At 45.3% G+C, this 18,067-nt stretch overlaps 1 protein-coding gene across 10 annotated transcripts in view; it reads right to left on the reverse strand.

Moving 5' to 3' along the window:
• The window catches only part of SNPH (syntaphilin), a 35,017-nt gene extending 26,133 nt beyond the window's left edge, over positions 1–8,884 (reverse strand). For all 10 annotated transcript variants that reach the window (XM_047746214.1, XM_047746211.1, XM_047746206.1 and 7 more), the window contains exons 1-2: positions 8,752–8,884; positions 8,384–8,489 (exon numbers count right to left, since the gene is read on the reverse strand). The gene's annotated coding sequence lies outside the window, so the exon portion shown is untranslated. The remainder of the gene's footprint in view (positions 1–8,383; positions 8,490–8,751) is intronic.
• Positions 8,885–18,067: the final 9,183 nt, after the last annotated feature.

The following is an 18,067-nucleotide window of genomic DNA, read 5'->3' on the forward strand; positions in this document are numbered from 1 at the left end:
CTTCCAAACTCATCTCGAGCAGCGATGCCTGCGTGTAGCTTCACAGAAGCTGGAGATCCCCCTTGCTCTTGGGGAGCCCCTTGGTCACGCTCCCTTCAGAGCGCTTCTTACACCACAGAAGGTAGGCTGTTTGCACACAGGTTCGCCTGTGGACCACAGTCTTCCACCTTCTGAGGGTTTCTAAGCCTGTGCATGAGCACACACACACATGCACACACACACACACGCACACACACAGAGGCATCTGGTGTAAGCAGCAGGTGTGCTCATGGCTAGTGGTGGGAGGGCCTGGCAGAAGAGGTGATGAGGCCTTCAAGCAGACACCGCCCAGCCCAGAGCAAAGCAGGAAAGGCCGCCCAGTGCTGCTCCAGCCAGCACAGCCCCAGACTCGGCCCAGGGCGGAGCCAGCAGACCTTCCTTAGTGGATACACAGATCTCCCTCCTCTGCCTCCCAAAGGCCGCTTGGTGGCCATAGATCACGCCCACACATATTCCATGTCCTTGGAGCTGGACGGCTAGATAGAGAGCTCTAGGCCTGTCACTCATGAGCTGTGCCCCCCTTACAGACCAGGTGAGGGTGGCTCAGGAAGGTTCCCTGACTTGACTAGGGTCAAGGAACAAAAGGCACAAGGTACCCCTTCCTCTCGAGATCAGAGGTTTGTGTGGACTCTGATGTCCCACCCCATGGGATCTCAGGGACCCAGAAGCTGTTGTGATGTGTGACCTTTAAGAACTCTAGGAGCTGTCCTTCTGTATTCTGCATGCAGCAGAGAAGACATGAATCCAGAAGCAGGAGTCCCTCCGGAAGCCAGTCTCCCTCAGAACCTTTCTCTCTGTCTCTGTCTCTGTCTCTTTCTCTCTCACCCACATGTGCACATTGAATCTGTAACTCCCACTGGGCCCGCTAGGGCAACACACCCTAATGGGTCTGTTTGTCAAATATGTTTGTCAAACATATTTGACAAAGAACTTGCATCCAGAATGTATAAAGAAGTCTCACGGCTCAGTAAAAAGAAGACCAACAACCAAATGATTAAATATTAAAAGTGGGCAAAATGTTAGAACTGAAATTTCAAAGAAGCTATATGGATGGCAAATAAGCACATGAAGATGTTCAACAGCATGTGTCATTAGGAAAATGCCAATTAAAGCCATAAAGAGATCTCACTGCACACCTATCAGAACGGTTAACAGGGAGAAGATGGACCACACTGAGGGCTGGCGAGGCGGCAGGTCTGAAGATGGGACTGTAGAATGGTACAGCCACTCTGGAGACCGTTGGGAGGTTTTGCCCAAGAGGATGGGAAAGTATTATCTACACAAAGACATACACACTTGCTCACAGCAGCTGCATTTGTGATAGAAAAAACTGGGAAGAAACCCAACTGTCCATCAGCAACGGAAGGGATAAACTGTGTTTTTTTCTTCATCCACACAATGGAATACTACTCAGCAATAAAAAGGAATATATTGAAAACCACATGAATCCCAAAATAATTATGCTGAGTGAAAGAAGCCAGACCCCCCAAAAAACAACCAAAAAAGCACACACTGTAGGATTCCATTTTATATAAAATTCTAGAAAATGCACAGTCATGGACAGCAATAAAGAGCACATCAGTGGCTGTCTGGGGATGGGGGAGGTGCGAGAGGGAGGACTTACACAAAGGGGCAAGAGGAAACTTCCGGAGATGATGGATTTGTTCGTTATCTTAACTGTGGTGACGATCCACACCGTGTCAAAACTTACCAAACCGTACACTTTAAATATGGGCAGCTTGTTGCTACAATTCCATACATTTCCACGACATTTCCATAAAACTGGGAGAAGGAGAAAGAGGGGAAGGGGTGGGGGAAAGAGAAGAAGAAGCAACCCCACCAAGGAGTAGTGTTTCTCTGGAAGCCAGGCACACGCGCATGCGCACACACACACACACACACATACAGACACTGAGTACAAAACTGCCATTTGGCCTCTAAGGGTCTCTCAACTCAGGATTCCGGCTAAAAGGGACACCAAGTTACTTATCATTTGCTCATGACTTTTCCAGGACTCCCGCCCACCCCATGTGTGTGTGGCTCGAGCTGGGCCCCAGGGCTTCGGAGATGAAGTTCCTTCTGCCAGCCATGATGCGGCTGCCCCAGAATTTGGCCTCGACCCTGAGCTGCATGGTTCAGACACACTAGCCGGGTTCCCTTCCACCCCATCTGAGGTCCTTCTCTGCTCTAGGCTTTGCCCCCCAGCAAAGGCCAGCTTTCCCTCTGTGCCGGCCACGTGGCTGGGCTGTACGTGCAGAGGGCACTCGTGGGCCGGCCCTCAGCATGATCCAAGCAGACAGCAGCAGACCTCAGCACCTGGGCCAGCGTGGCTTCCAAAGAACGGGACCTGCCCCCCATCTCCCGCACAAGCTCCTCACGCCTGTCTCTCAAGGGTGGCTTCTGTGCCAGGCCTCACAAGCCGCTAGCCAAACCCCCTCTTTGGAAGATGCCGACCCAGCTTCCAGAGCCCCTGTGGCAGGGAGGCCTGGCCAGCACCAGCTTCAAGAGGGGCAACGAGGTGTCTGGAGGCCTCAGTCCTGGGAGACATGATCCCGACAGCCCTGCTGGAAAGGGCACAGGGAGAGCCTTGGAAGCCGTGGGCCCAGTAGAAGGAGATCTCACAAAGTACCAGAGTCATTCAGCCTTGTGGACGCCAGGCATCCTGGCCCAGGTCTGCGGTTCCAACCTTATCGCCTTTCCCTGCCCTCACTCTCGCTCAGCAACTATGGAGCCCTTGGGGCTTGTATCTAGAACTTCACACAGGAGGATGCCCATGGAGGGCTGGCCGCAGACACATTTTAATAGACAAATGTTGCCTGGTTGGCCACATTTTAGAAACAAAAGATGTCACAAACATCCCTGTTCTTGTAAGTCAGAGGATCCTCAAAACACAGGACCAGTACGCTGGCATGGAGAGAGAGGTGGGAGCAGGCCAGCTCTTGCCAGCAAGTGCTTGGCAGGGGGCTACAGTTCCCGACCAGCCTGGAGCCCCATTCTGCCTCTGTCAAGGCAACGGAACTTGAGGTTCCTTGCTCTCCATGTTTTATTCTGGCATCTAGACCTCCAGATGACCTTAGGAGGTAGACAGCCTCATGTCCCCATGTCACAGACTAGGAAAGAGAGCAGCGTGATTCCAGAGCCAAACACAAGAACACGTCTGTGATGCGCAGAGCAAAACATGGACGGCAGAGTTTTTACTGAAGCAAAATGCATTTAATTTGGAGTACTTTTTTTTTTTTTCCTAACTGATATTATATAGTCTTCTTGCTTTGGGGGTAGAGGTGTTAAAATGCTCTTTCTCCCACTGTACGGCAGTGGTAGTAAACAGAAATCTGTATAAGTGTCATTTGAATGTCCATCTGGCAAAATACAAAGTTGGCAAAGCTAGGCCAGATTCCCAAATGTACTGATCTTTGAAATCTAAGTCTGAGAAGCACTGCTCTGCTGTATAGCCTTCCAGTCCCAGAGTGACAGCATGCTTTTCCTCTTTCTCCTGGTTCAAAAAAAAAAAAAAAAACTAAAACAACAACAACAACAACAAAACCCCAACAACCCACCAATCCTAAACCATCTCTATCTTCACCTCATCCTGCCTTTGAAGAGGTGGCTTTTGAAGCGAGCCTTCCCCAAGCCCCCTCCCTCCAGCAAACCCACAGAGCCTTGGCTCGTGCCTCTTGTTAGATTTCTCTCATTCCTCCTTAAGTTACAGTTACCTGTATCCTACCCACACTTGCTCCCCTGAAGAGCTTATACAACAGAAGAAAGAGCTGGCCAGTCAGCACTTGAAGGACACTCAGACACTTCGCCTCTGCCTGTCGGGACCAAGGCCAGGTCATCCAGGGAGTTGAGGGCAGAGTAGAGCAGGGACGAGGACCTGTGGCTCCTGATGCCTGGGTGCTGGCTCTTTCCACTTCCCCAGGCTGCTTCCCAGACACTCCCTTCTGCTTGGCTCAGCACCTCGGTTCAGAGGACACTGCTGAGCATGAAACAAATCCTGCATGAGTATGTGGCCATTTGGATGGGCAGAGCAGCCTGAGGGACACGGGCCTCCTCTTCTCTGCAGGCCCTCTGCTCTAGCTCCATATCACTGGCATCAAGCCTTCCCTCAGCATGCGCCGTCCATCCAGTGAAAAAGTGGCCCTCCAGCCCCTGGTGACCTGGATGCAGAAAGACCCCATATGGCTCAGGAATACAATCCCAATTAGGCCAGAGTTAAGAGTCCAGCCTTGCTGTGTAATTTTGGGTAAATGCCTTCACCTCTCCAGGTGTCAGGTGCTCCAGACAGGTGGCACACTGAGAAGAGAGATGAAGAAGTACCCGAGCCTACTGGCTTAGCAATCTAGCACTAGACAGGCTTGCCAAGAGGAATTTCAGAGAGCCTTGCCTCTAGAAGCCTCTAAACACAGGAAAGGTTCTCAGACTCCTGGGACAAATGGATTATTCCACTAGAGCTATGCCAGGGTGAGCTTGAATGGTCCCTCAGACTCCATGGCCACTTTTTGTGTTGCTGGGGTCAAAAGCCAATAAATCTTTAGAACAGTCTGGAAATGTCCTAAGCTGGGTGGATGATGAGGACGACGCTGATTCATAAACTCAACTCCGAAAACAAGGACGTGACAATGGTACCATGTCTTTCGAGCCTTCCTGGCCCTTGGAGTAAGAAAGGTCTTCTCCCCTCTCTGACCTGCCATTACACACCTTAATCAGTATGCATCATGGCTCCTAGATGGTTTATCAGACCTGCATGTTTAGATGTTTGTCTCCTGCTCAGATATCAGTTTCTTGAAGCTAGGGGGTCACCTCTTTTTTTTTTTTAGATTTTATTTTTATTTTTTGATAGAGATCACAAATAGAGAGGCAGGCAGAGAGAGAGGGGGAAGCAGGCTCCCTGCCTAGCAGAGAGCCCGATGTGGGGCTCGATCTCAGAACCCTGGGATCATGACCTGAACTGAAGGCAGAGGCTTTAACCCACTGAGCCACCCAGGCACCCCTCGAGGGGTCACCTCTTACTCTTTCCTGTATCCCAAGCACTTAGCCCAGGGACAAGGTGGCAGTTAGGTCTCTGTCCATCTGCAGGATGGAAATGCCAGCTTTCAGAGGGAGACCGGCTTACCCAAAGTTACTCAGTTAACACGAAGGACCAGATTAGAGACCACCACACTGACTCCCAGTATGGTGTGCCCCCAGCTCATCAGCTGTGTGACTCTGGGCGGGGCTCTTCCTCTCTCCACCCTGGCTTTGTCTCCAGTGAAATGGGTCAAAGTCATACCGGGATTGTCTCAGGAATAAATGAAACAGAGCACAACCCATTGGGAGCACTTACATTGTGCGTCTCTCGTGACTATTGTTCAGGCCCAGCAGTGAAAGGGCACCCACCACGCACCAGCAAAGCAGGGCTCATGGTGAAAGGAAGGCTTCCCACCCTGACGTAGACGCTCTTCAACCCAGCAAGTTCCCTGAAGTCATCACTTTGGGGAAGCACCTGATCTCCGGTCATGATCCCTTCACTGCTTTCCCTTCTCCAAACCCCAAGGCACATGCACAAGAGCACACACAATTCACAGTGATGACAACAAAGTCTGCATGGGGTTGGGGAGTGAAACTTTTGGAAGAGCACGCGTTTCCGGGTCAGACAGACTGGTGTCATGTAGCATGCTATCCTTCCTATCTGTACTGCCACAGCCAAGTAAGTCTCTCTCAGCCTCGGGCTCCCCAACTTCCAAACAGGTATAATGTGTGACGAGGACCACCCAAGGTAGGTCATGGCCCGGTGGTCCACAGATGATACTAAGAGTAATAATACTTGTCCCATTTTCATTTAACAAAATGCACGTGACAAAACATCAGACCAGAAGGGGCTTTAAGGATCAAGTTGTCCAGTCCTGTCATCTGGACTTGTCATCAGGACCCAGAGGTCCTGACTGGCCCAAGGTCACACACTGAGGCAGGGGTGGAGTGAGACCTGGGGCCTGGGTCTCCGGATTTTCTACTGCGTGTGCGCTTTGGCCCACTTGATTCTCCTCATCTACCCCCCTCCCAATACCTACAAGCAAAGCGACGGGCTGGAATCATGTTCTTCCCAACCCTCTTCCCTTCACACTCCTCTTAAACCAGCAGGCACCATCTGTTTGCCAACGTCACCCCTCTCCCAGCCTCACTGAGCCCCTTCCAGCCTGCCTCGAGGAGAAGAGGAACCAACTGCTGGCTACTGGCATTAGCACTAATGACACTATTAGTACTAGTGATTAATGGCCACCAGCAACCTGCACAGTGCCCTGGGCTTAAGAGTGCTTTTCCTACAACTGTCAACCTATTCCTGCAGTTTCTCCCTAACCTAGTGGGCTTAGGGACATAACTTCCTCAAACTCATTCAACATTTACTGAGCACCTACTTTGTGCCTAGCCAGGGGCTAGAGGTTGGAGACATAGATAGGAAGAAGACAGGGCCTCCGTCAGGAGGCACTCACAATCTAATGGGGATTTAGGGCAGGTGGGGACATAACTTCATTTGGCCCAAATGATGCAGCAGCAATATGCCCTGCCCCAGCCTATGGGGAGGCCTCTTTATCATGCTGTCAAGAGTCAGAGTGTATCTGTGGAATACATTGGAGCAAGAAAGGGTGAGTGCTGGGCTGGATGGACAGCAGGAGGGAAGATAAAGAATAGGAAATACAGACACCAAACTCTCAACTGCCAGTCTCAGGAAGATTCTAGTGAGAGACTCCAGGGAGGGCAAGGGAGCAGCAGCGGGCCCCCTATGGGATCAGGAGGCCCCAGCCCCTGATCCCTGCCAGCACACAAGATTCTGATGCTTCTCTTCCCTTAGGGACTGTGCCCTCGCATGCCAAGATTTTCCAAACCCAGTGCTGGGCTGTATATGCCTCCTTGGGACCATCATTTGCTAGAATGATGTCACGGCCCTTGCAGTGGAAATGTTTGTATCTCCTGGATGCTTCCTAGGCCCTCAGCCCAACACACTCCAGCATTCATTATCCCCTGGCAGGGATGCCATCCGCAGGGACGTGGAAGAGATCTGTGGGGTGGGGGCAGGGAAAAGAGGCTAAAAGCAGCCGCCCCTCTTCTCTTCCCTGAGTCTGTCTCTCAAGTCTTGTGACTCTTGAACACCTACTATGTGCCAGGCACAGGCACTGTTTTAGGGGCTTCCTGACATTTCTCATTTAATCATCACTCAACCCTCTGAGGCATGCCTGCCTCTTCCCAGATTTACAGATGAGGAAATTGAAGCTTGGGGATGGAAAGCAACCCCACGAAGGTCACCCCAGCGATGGAGTAAGGATGCCACTCTAGGACTGCCTGGTGCCTCCTGTTTCACGATGCTCACAAGGTCATGTTTCACTAGAGAAGTCCAGAGTTGAAAAAGGCCAACTGAGGAAACCCCAATTATTTCATAAGCCTAGACTTAAATTCTGGGTTGCTTTCAAGGGGTCCCCCTGACATGTAAGAGCTACTTGAGTGACATGTCATAACTATACAGACCATTGAATCCAACTCCTGCATTTAACAGATGAATAGACAGACACCCACGCCTAAAGGATTTTAAGATGGCTACTGGGGGCCTACTAGCAGCCTAAGGGACTCAAACCCCACTCTCTGGCTCTTCCCTTACACCACCGTGCCTGCAGAGACCACCTTTTCCCCCGAGAAGTTCCTCCAGCCCATCCCACACCTCCAGATGGGCAGAGAGGGCAGAGGAAACCGGCAGCCTTGTGACCAGGCCTCTCCTCAGTCTGCAGGGTTGAGGAAGGGAATATGGGGCTTCCCAGGCTAGTAGGTGTGCTGCTGAGGCGCAGAGGGAGAAAGCATCCTATCCTGTGGGGGCCCCTGGAGACTGGGGCTCAGACCTCCCTCTGTAGGGGTGATGGGTATGTTTTCCAGATCTACTGCAGAGCCCTGCCCCTTCTCAGGGGGGAATGTGGTAAAGAAGTCACTGGCACTTGACCTTGGGTTGGAGGGGGGGTTCCACCCTTCTTCCATCCTTCTCCCACCCCTAGGTACCCTTGCTCTACCTCAAAAAGGGAAAGGGGCTTAAATCTTTGCTAAATGCCGGAAGAGGAAGACATTTAGGAACAGGGTGGTCCCCAAACCTCTCCTAATCGCCCACCTTGGGCATCTTCCCCGCAGCAATCAGCATCCAGTAATTAGTGATTTTCACGGTTTGGGGGTTGGGGGGGAATGGAGGGAGGGTAGGAATGAGTCACAGTTAACCCCTACTCGGCCGGTGCCCTCTCAGGGATTCTACTGCAGCGGGCGGTCCCCAGCGGCCCCCGCCCATCCGCCGGCTGCAGCGCAGGGTCCCCTCTCCGCGCGGCCGCGGCCTCCTCACCTGAGTCCGCTGGCGTTCCGCAGCCCGCCGGCTAGCACCGCTCCGGCCCCGCTTGGCGCAGCGCCTCTGCAGTCGGGGCTGCGGCTGTCTGGCCCTGCTCAGCAACCTGCGGCGGCGGGGGAAAACACACAGACAGGGCCGGGTGAACGTGGGCGGGGACACCGGGCGGCCGAGTCCCCCGCAGCTGCCAGCTGGGCCGCAGCAGCCAGGAAGCTGGGGGGCAGGTTGCCTGTCTGCCGGGCGCTTGGTCCCGTCTGCTTCCCGGTGCGGCCCGAGCCTCCCCTCCCCCGACCCGCACTCGGCACTCGCCCCTGCAGTGGGTGCAGCTGGGCGGTGGGCCCGGAGGTCCCCGGGGTCCCTGTCATCACCTGCGGAGGCTTCCATGGCTTCGGCTGCCCTGCCCAGGCCGCCGACCTGTTCTCCGGAGCCCCTGCTGGAGGCGGCTCGCCAGGGCTGGGGCTGCCGGGAGGGAGGGAAAGGGAGGGTGAGGTGGATGGTAGGGACCAGCCAGTGGGCGGCTCGCTGGCAGCTGCGTAAGCGGCCCGTCTTCACTTTCCTTCTTAAAGAGATAGTTGGCATCTTGCTCCAGAGGGCGTGGGAGCCGGGGCGCGAGCACGCATGGGGTGGGGTCCTCTCGCACCTACACGCCACCCTGTGCTCAGAGCTGGGCAGTGGGGCACTGAGGAAAGCGCATTGTCCACGGACAGGCGGTGGAATCCTGGGCAAGTCCCTTCACCTCCCTGGGCCTCAGCTTTCTCATCTGAAACATGGGTCTATGATACCAAGTTCACTTCCTGGCACACTGACGTTTTATGTTAAATAGTAATGTCATCTGAATTCCGTGAGGAACATTTTTCGCTTCTGAGTACCGGGCTTACTTATTTAATGTGAACAGCATTTGGACTACTAAGGAAAATGAAGGCAAGAATCTTAAATATCTGAAAATGAAAATGTTTGTCTTTGAAGTATTGAGATGGTTAATCTTTGAAAACACAGAGAGATAATCACAACCTGAATTAAATGTTCATTATACACCTTTTCCCTCTGTCTTCCATCTGCTAATGCAGGGGAGATAATGGGACCAAAGAGCCCAGAAAAGTGGCTTCTCTCCCTAGCCCTTCCACTTCTAGCCATGCAACCTTAGGTAAGTTAACTAGTTCTCTGGACTTGTTTCTTATCTGCTCCATGTGTAAGAAGTGGGGAGCAGCAGAAAGGGGCTCTTCTGAAGCACCTTTCTGGTTAGTCATTCCTTGCCGCAAAACCATCCCTTGCTTTTCCAGATCTCGGCTCAAATGTCACGTCTCAGGGAGGCCTTCCCTGACCACCCTACATAACATAGTAATTTCCTCCTCCCCTACTCCTTTTACCCTAGTTTTTTTGTATTTCCAGCTGACATGTTGTATACATACTATTTGTCTGTCATTGTCACCCTTACTAGAATGTACGCTCTATGAGGGAAGGAACTTTGTACTTTCCCTTGCTATCCTCGCAGTGCCTAGAGTAGTACTTGACACTTACCAGGCGCTCAGTAAATACTGACTAAGTGAATGAGAGAGCAAGCACACCTTGTGCCAGGCCCAGTCTTCCATACAAACTAGGCCAGATGCCATCCTTGTCTCCTAAGACTCTTAGGTCAAGTCTGTCTACTCTTGGCAGGGACGAACTTGGTACCCTCTGCCCTCCACCTTAGCTGAGGGAGAATTTGTAAAGTGATTTTGCCCACTTTGTATCATGATTCTGCAGTACTGGCCTGGTGAGAACAGTATTTATAAAGTACAGGGGAAAAATTTTTACTTTAAATTTACTGTTATTTTTCAAAGTTAAATCTTTTTCTGTGGCTGGAATTTGTGATAATCCACCACTCTGTAACAATGCCTATAATTCTGAAACTTATGTCTATAAATTTTTTTGGTGTTGATTATATTCTTCCTTCTATTCTATTAAGTTGAATTTTCCTTTCAGATGGCCATCATTACATTATGCCTTGTGGAATAACATGGCAGGGCAATTGTAGCAGGAATAGGAAATTGTAGCTGAAAAAGCCATGTGAAATAAGGTTTGCTGTCAAAAAACAAAAACAAAAACAACCTAATGCTATATTAGCAAGTTAATCAATAATATGTTCTATCTGCCATAAGGCCCACTTAAATTGTGTGACTTCTTTGTACTTAAAGCAAAACCAAAGGAAACCATACAATTTGTTTTCTTATCAGGAGATAATTTCTAAGATCCTCACTAAAATAAATTTTGTCTGTCCCCATGAGTTTTTGGGTTTGGTTTAATTAATTAATTTATTTATTTATTTGGCTTGGTATTTAAAAGACTACATTTCCCAGAAATCTCCACAAGCAACTTCCCCCAATCAAGAGAGCACCTGCACCCATATTACTTCCATCTGGGATGGTGTTAGCTAGTAAAGAATTCTCTCCTCAGCATTATAAGGCATGTGATGAAGAGAACCAGTATTTAGTTAAAATGTAAATTACAACAAATGTGGTTTTTAAGCATAAATCAAATTATTCTAAAGAAGTTAGTAATTTGGGGGTACCTGGGTGGCTCAGTTGGTTAAGTGGCTGCCTTTGGCTCAGTTCATTATCTCAGGCTTCTGGGATCGGTCGCCCTCTCCCCTGCAGATAGTCTGCTTCTCCCTCTGTCCCTCCCTGCCACTCACGAGTGCACGCTCAAGCTCTCTCTCTGAAATAAATAAATAAAATCTTAAAAAAAAATTAGTAGTTTTGTTTTATACTAATTATGAGATACTCAAATTTGCTTTATTTCAAAAGCGATTTTGGTTCCTCTTCTGGATAAACAGAATAAACTGAATGCAGCAATAAAACCTGAACATGAGAAGTCTGAAGAGAAAATACTAGCAGGCAAATTGGGGAAGAAGGCCAGAATTTTCTGGCTTAGTGACTAGCAAACTTACCATTTTTGTTTTCTCTGGAATCTCCTGGCCTAGTCTCAAGGCAGCCCAAACCTGGACTTGGAGAATCAACACAGAGAAAGCTCCCAAAGCAGCTCTCTAGTTCTGACATGAGGTTCAGGAAAAGGAGACCCCCTTCTGTTCAGTGTGAATGGGGGAAAATAATTTTCCTTCTTTAATCTTTTCTCCATTGTCTCATGACCCAGCCCCCAGGTGACCCTGCAGTGGTGGCTAGGACAACAGGGACCCACATGTCTCAAACTCTGAGAGAAGGAGAGACTTCTCCAATCAGAGTAACTGTGGTCCTGAGAGAGGGTGAGCCTCTGATTTTTTGTCTCCTTATGTCTTCCCATCATTTGGCTCCAGATGCAGGTGCAAGTGTGGGAAGAAGCCAACAAAAGAGAAGAGTAAAAAAATATCCACACCCCAGCTTTCTGATGAACCCCAAAGAAAGAAACCAAATAATAATAATTTAAAAATGATAATAATTTTCAGTTACTAGTGAAAATTTAAGGAAAAAAATCTTGAAAGCAATCAGAGAAAAATTATGTATTAATTAAACAGGAAGAGTGATTTGAATAACTGTGGATTTCTCAACCAAAACCATAGATGACAAGAAAAAATGGAACACAATTTTTAAATCACCGAAAGAAAAGATCAGACAACCAGGATTCCATATGCAGCAAAATTATCCTTCAGGAATAAAGGTATATAAAGACATTCTCAGATAAAGAAAAACTAAAAGAATTCATTGTCAGCAGACCTGTTCTGAAGGAACTGCTGAAGAAAATTCTTCAGACAGAAGGGAGATGATATAAGGAAACATGAAATAAAAGGAAGGAAAGGACAATAAAAATGGTAAATATCTGGGTAAATTTAAGAAACTATTTTTCTCTTCTTGAATTCTTTGAAGTAAGTTTGCCAGTTGAAAGCAGAAATTGTAATACAGTCTGATGGGGTTTCAATATATATAGATAAGACAATTATAATATAAAGGAGGAAGTGTAAAGGAAACTTCTATGACGTAAGGTTTCTACACTACACTTAAAGTGGTAAAATACTGATTCTAAGTAGGGTGTGAAAAGTTAAGTGTATATATTGTAATTCTTAGGGATCCTTAAAAATATCTATAACAAAAGATATAGTTAAAAAAACCCAGGTAAATTAAGTGGAATTCTAAAAATATGTTCAAATATTCTAAAATAAGGCAATAAAGGGGGAACAGAGAAACAAAAATTGGGGGGAACAAATAGTAAACACATTAACTGGCAGATCAATGTCCAAACATACCAATATTTATATTAAAAATAAATGGTTTATTTTTTTAAAAAGATTTTATTTATTTGACAGAGAGAGACACAGCAAGAGAGGGAACACAAGCAGGAGGAGTGGGAGAGGGAGAAGCAAGCTTTCTGCTGAGCAGGGAGCCCAATGCGGGGCTGGATCCCAGGACCCTGCGATCATGACCTGAGCCAAAGGCAAATACTTAATGACTGAGCCACCCAGGCGCCCCCAAACTAAATGGTTTAGATACATCAATTAAAAAGAGATAATCAGGGGCGCCTGGGTGGCTCAGTGGGTTAAGCCGCTGCCTTCGGCTCAGGTCATGATCTCAGGGTCCTGGGATCGAGGCCCGCATCGGGCTCTCTGCTCAGCGGGGAGCCTGCTTCCCTCTCTCTCTCTCTCTCTGCCTGCCTCTCTCTCTACTTGTGATCTCTCTCTGTCAAATAAATAAATAAAATCTTTAAAAAAAAAGAGATAATCAGAATGGATAAAAAATGACTTAAATAGATGCTGTCTATGAAAACTCACTTTAAATATAATGATATAGGTAGTTTAAAAGTAAGACATAGAAAAACACATACCATGCAATCATGAAATCTGGAGTGGTTAAGATGAGAAAAAGTAGACTTCAGAGCAAAGAAAATTACCATGGTTAAAGAGAATCATTATACAAAAATAAAAGGGTCACTTACCAGGAAGACATAATTGTAAATGTGTATGCACCTAATAAAAGAGCTTCAAAATACATGAGGCAAAAGCCATCAGAACTAAAAGGAGAAATATACAGATTCACAATTACAGCTTTAGAGATGAATTCTCTTTTCTCAGTAATCAGTAGAATGAGTAGACAGAAAACAAGCAAGGATAAGGAGAAATGAAGAGCACTGTCAATCAACTAGGTCCAATCGACACTGACAGAACTCTTCACCTAACAACTGCAGAATATATGCTTTTCAAGTGCCATGGAACATCTGCCAATACTGGGTCATAAAACAAACCTTAACAAATTTAAAAGAATCAAACTCGGGGCGCCTGGGTGGTTCAGTGGGTTGAGCTGCTGCCTTTGGCTGGGGTCATGATCTCAGGGTCCTGGGATCGAGTCCCGCGTTGGGCTCTCTGCTCAGCTGGAAGCCTGCTTCCCTTCCTCTCTCTCTGCCTGCCTCTCTGCCTACTTGTGATCTCTCTCTGTCAAATAAATAAATAAAATCTTTAAAAAAAAAAAAAGAATCAAACTCATTTAAAGTACGTTCTTTGACCATGATTTAAACTAGAAATGAATTACAGAAAGATAACAGGAAAATCTCCCTTGAAAATTAAATAATATCCTTCTAAATAATCTACAGGTCAAAAAGGAAGTCTCAAAAGAAATCAGAAGATAGGCATGCGTGAGTAGCTCAGTTGGTTAAGTACCTGCCTTTGGCTCAGGTTGTGATTCTGGGTGTCCTGGCATCAAACCCTGCATCAGGCTCCCTCCTCAGTGGGGAGTCTGCTTCTCCCTCTCTCGGCCTCTCCCCCCAGTCATGTTCTTTTCGTCATTCTCTAATAAATAAGTAAAATCTTTTTTTTAATAAATAAGTAAAATCTTTAAAAAAAAGAAATTAGAAAATATTTGAACTGAACAAAAATGAAAATACAACATATCAACATATGGGCAATGCAGCTGAAGTAGTACTTGAAGGGAAATACATAACATTAAGAGTTTGAATTAGAAAAGAAGAAAGGTCTCAAATCAAGTAAGCTTCCATTTTAGCAAAATAAACTCAAAACAGGCCAAAGGAAAGAAATATTGAATATCAGAGCAAAAATTAATGAAACTGAAAAAGAAAAACAAGTGAGAAAATCAATGAAACCAAAAGCTGGTTCTTTGAAAAGACCAACAAATTTAATAAGTCTCTAGTATGACTGAAAAGAAAAAGAAGACACAGATTAACAGTATCTGGAATGAAAGAGGGGTTATTACCATTGACCTTGCAGACATTAAAAGGATAATAAGGGAATACTCCAAACAACTCTACACACATAATCACCAATTTAGATGAAATGGAACAATTCCTTGAAAACGATCAAAAGTCACTCAAATTGAAAAAGATAACTGAATAGGCCTACAACTATTTTAAAAAATGGAATTCATAGTTTAAGACCTTCCCAAATATAAATCCTCAGATCCAGATTGTTTCATGTGTGAATTCTACCAAACATTTAAGTAAGAAATAACACAAATTCTCCGTAGTCTCTTCCAGAAAAATAAGAGGAGGAAACCCTTCCCAAGTTATTTTATGAAGCCAGTATTATCCTGACACCAAAACCAGAAGAAAATAAATAAAAAAAAACAAATACCCTTACGAACTAATATCCCTCACGAATACATAGGCAAAAATCCTAAACAAAAGCAAAACACCAAATCCATATGAAAATATGTTCAACATCTTTAGTTATTGGGAAAATGAAAAATCAAAACTATGATATATTTCACGTTCACTAAGATAGCTATAATTTTTAAAAGGAACAATAATAAGCACTGACAAATTGGAACTCTGATACATTGCTGACAGAAAGGTAAAATGGCTTTCTACTTTGAAAGACAGCTTGACAGTTCCTCAAAAAGTTAAACATGGAGTTATCATATGACCCTGCAATTCCACTCCTAGGTATAAATCCAAGCAAGATGAAAACATGAATATACAAAAACTTAAATACTCATGTTCACAGCCACATTGTTCATAATAGTCAAAAACTGGGAACAACCACGTGCCTATCAACTGGTGAATGGATAAACAAAATGTATATCCATATAATGGAGTATTAATTTAGCCACTAAACAATGAAGTACAGATACATTCTACAACGTGGATAAACCTTGAAAATATTATGCTAAGCGGAAAAAAGTCAGACACAAGACATACTGTGTGAGAGTTAAAAGGTGCATTAGCGGTTGCCTGGAGCTGTGGGGAAAGAGGGAGTGAGGAGTGATTGTACTAAGTATGGGGTTTCTTTTTGAGCGATGAAAACAGTCTAAAATTAGATAATGGGAATAGTTGCATAACAATGTGAATATACTAAAAACATGAAGTGATCACTTTAAAAGGGGTGAATTTTAAGGTATGTAAATTATGTCTCAATAAAGCTGTTAAAATAAATTAGCAAACTGAATCTGGAGATCAAGTAGATTTTATCCTGGAAATGCATCATAGCCAAGTAGAGTTTATCCTGGATATGCTAAACTGATTAAAAAATTCAAAAATCAATTGGTGAAATCCACCATATTCAGTGTAAAGAAAAAACTCATGAAACAATCAATTCAGAAAGTGTTTGGCAAAATTAACATCCATTCACACACACACACACAACTCTCAACAAACTAAGAATAAAAGGAATATCCTCAACCTGACAAAAATTATCCCTCCCTCCAAACCATTATAGCTAATATCATACAGAATGGTGAAGGTGAACGCTTTCCTTCTCACACTGGGAACAGACTGACAAGGAAGAAATAAAACTGTCCTTCTTTGTAGACAACATGATTGCCTATGTAGAAAATCCCAAGGAATCTACCAAACAAAAACAAAAACAAAAACAAAAAAACACAGAAACCAAAAAACCCTCCTGGAACTAATTTTTAAGTTTAGCTAGGTCACAGAATACAAATTAATCTGCAAAAGTCAATTGCATGAATGACAAAATTGTAGAGATGGAAAACAGATTAGTGGTTGTCAGGAACTAGGGAGAAGGGTACAGAGGGAAGCAGTTCTGCCTTCAAAAGGTATGACAAAGGATCCTCATGATGGAGCTCTTCTGTTTTTTGACTGTGGTGGTGGTCACATGAAGTTACATATGTAGTAAAATTTCATAGAACTAAACACATACAAATGAGTGCATATAAAACTGGTGAAATATGAATAAGGTGAATAGACCGTATCAATGTCAATTTCCCATGATATTGTACTATAATTATGAAAAATGTCACCATTGGGGGAACCGGGTGAAGGGTATACAGAATCTTTGTGTTATTTTTTACAATGCCATGGAATCCTATAATTATCTCAAAGTAAAAAGTAACAAAAGGTCAATTGTAACTCTCATACTGCTAATGTGAGTGCAAAAAGGTACATCTACTCTGGAAAATGATCTGATAATTTCTTATAGAGTTAAACATGCACTTAGCATTTGAGCCAGTAATCCCACTCCTAGATATTTGGCCTAGAGAAACTGTACACGAGTGTATTTAGCAGGTCCATTTATAATTGTATAAAACTGGGTACAACTTCAGTGTCCAGAGGGTAAATGAATAAATAAACTGTGGTATATCCAGACAACAGAATACTATTCAGCAATTAATAGTATCAAACCACTGGTAAGTGCAGCTACGTGGACAAATCTCAAAGGCATACTGAGTGAAAGCCAGTCTCGAAAAGGTTACATATTATTTGATTTCATATATGTCATATATATGACATTCTTTTTTTTTAAGATTTTATTTATTTATTTGTCAGAGAGAGAGAGAGAGAGAGTGAGAGCGAGCGAGCACTGGCAGACAGAGGCAGAGGGAGAAGCAGGCTCCCTGCCAAGCAAGGAGCCCAATGTGGGAATTGATCCCAGGATGCTGGGATCATGACCTGAGCTGAAGGCAGCTGCTTAACCAACTTAGCCACCCAGGCGTCCCTACATATGACATTCTTAAAAACACAAAATTATAGTCATGTAGAAGAGTAGTTGCCAGGACTTAGGATGGGGAAGGGAATGATTACAAAGTGATAACACAAGGGAGTTTTTGGGGTGATATTACTATTGGTATCCCAAATGTAGTGGTGGTCACAGGAATCTAGACATGTGTTAAAATTCACAGAACTGGGGGCGCCTGGGTGGCTCAATGGGTTAAGCCTCTGCCTTCGGCTCAGGTCATGATCTCAGGGTCCTGGGATCGAGTCCCGCATCGGGCTCTCTGCTCAGCCGGGAGCCTGCTTCCCCCCGCCGCCCCCCCCACCGCCGCCTGCCTCTCTGCCTACTTGTGATCTCTTCCCCTCTGTCAAAAAAAAAAAAAAATTCACAGAATTGTGTGCCAAAATGAAAAAGTCAGTTTTCCTGTATGTTAATTTTAAAACATAAAAGACTTTTTTGGGGTGACTGTAAATCGAGTATCTTTCAAAAAATAAGACATTTTTAAAAAAACAATTTTGACATTTCAATCTTATATAATTAATATGTTCAAAGAGGCTATTTAGAATTCCATTTGCAGCATAATTCCAGATTTACAAGGGGATTGAAGAGAGTACTATAGGTTTCACTTTGTAGTATACTATGGGGTTCACAGAGCATTATATGAAAATTTCCTAACTAAAACTTCAACTAAGAAAAAAGAAAAACGATGGTTTTAAAGTAAAAAATGCTCAGTAAACACCAAGTAAAAGAACATTTATTTTAATGACCTTTACTTGAATTGTAGTTTTAGACAACATGCTGAATAAGTGTCCGCTAATTTT

This window comes from Lutra lutra, chromosome 9, assembly GCF_902655055.1.
Source record: "Lutra lutra chromosome 9, mLutLut1.2, whole genome shotgun sequence".
Classification (NCBI taxonomy): domain Eukaryota; kingdom Metazoa; phylum Chordata; class Mammalia; order Carnivora; family Mustelidae; genus Lutra; species Lutra lutra.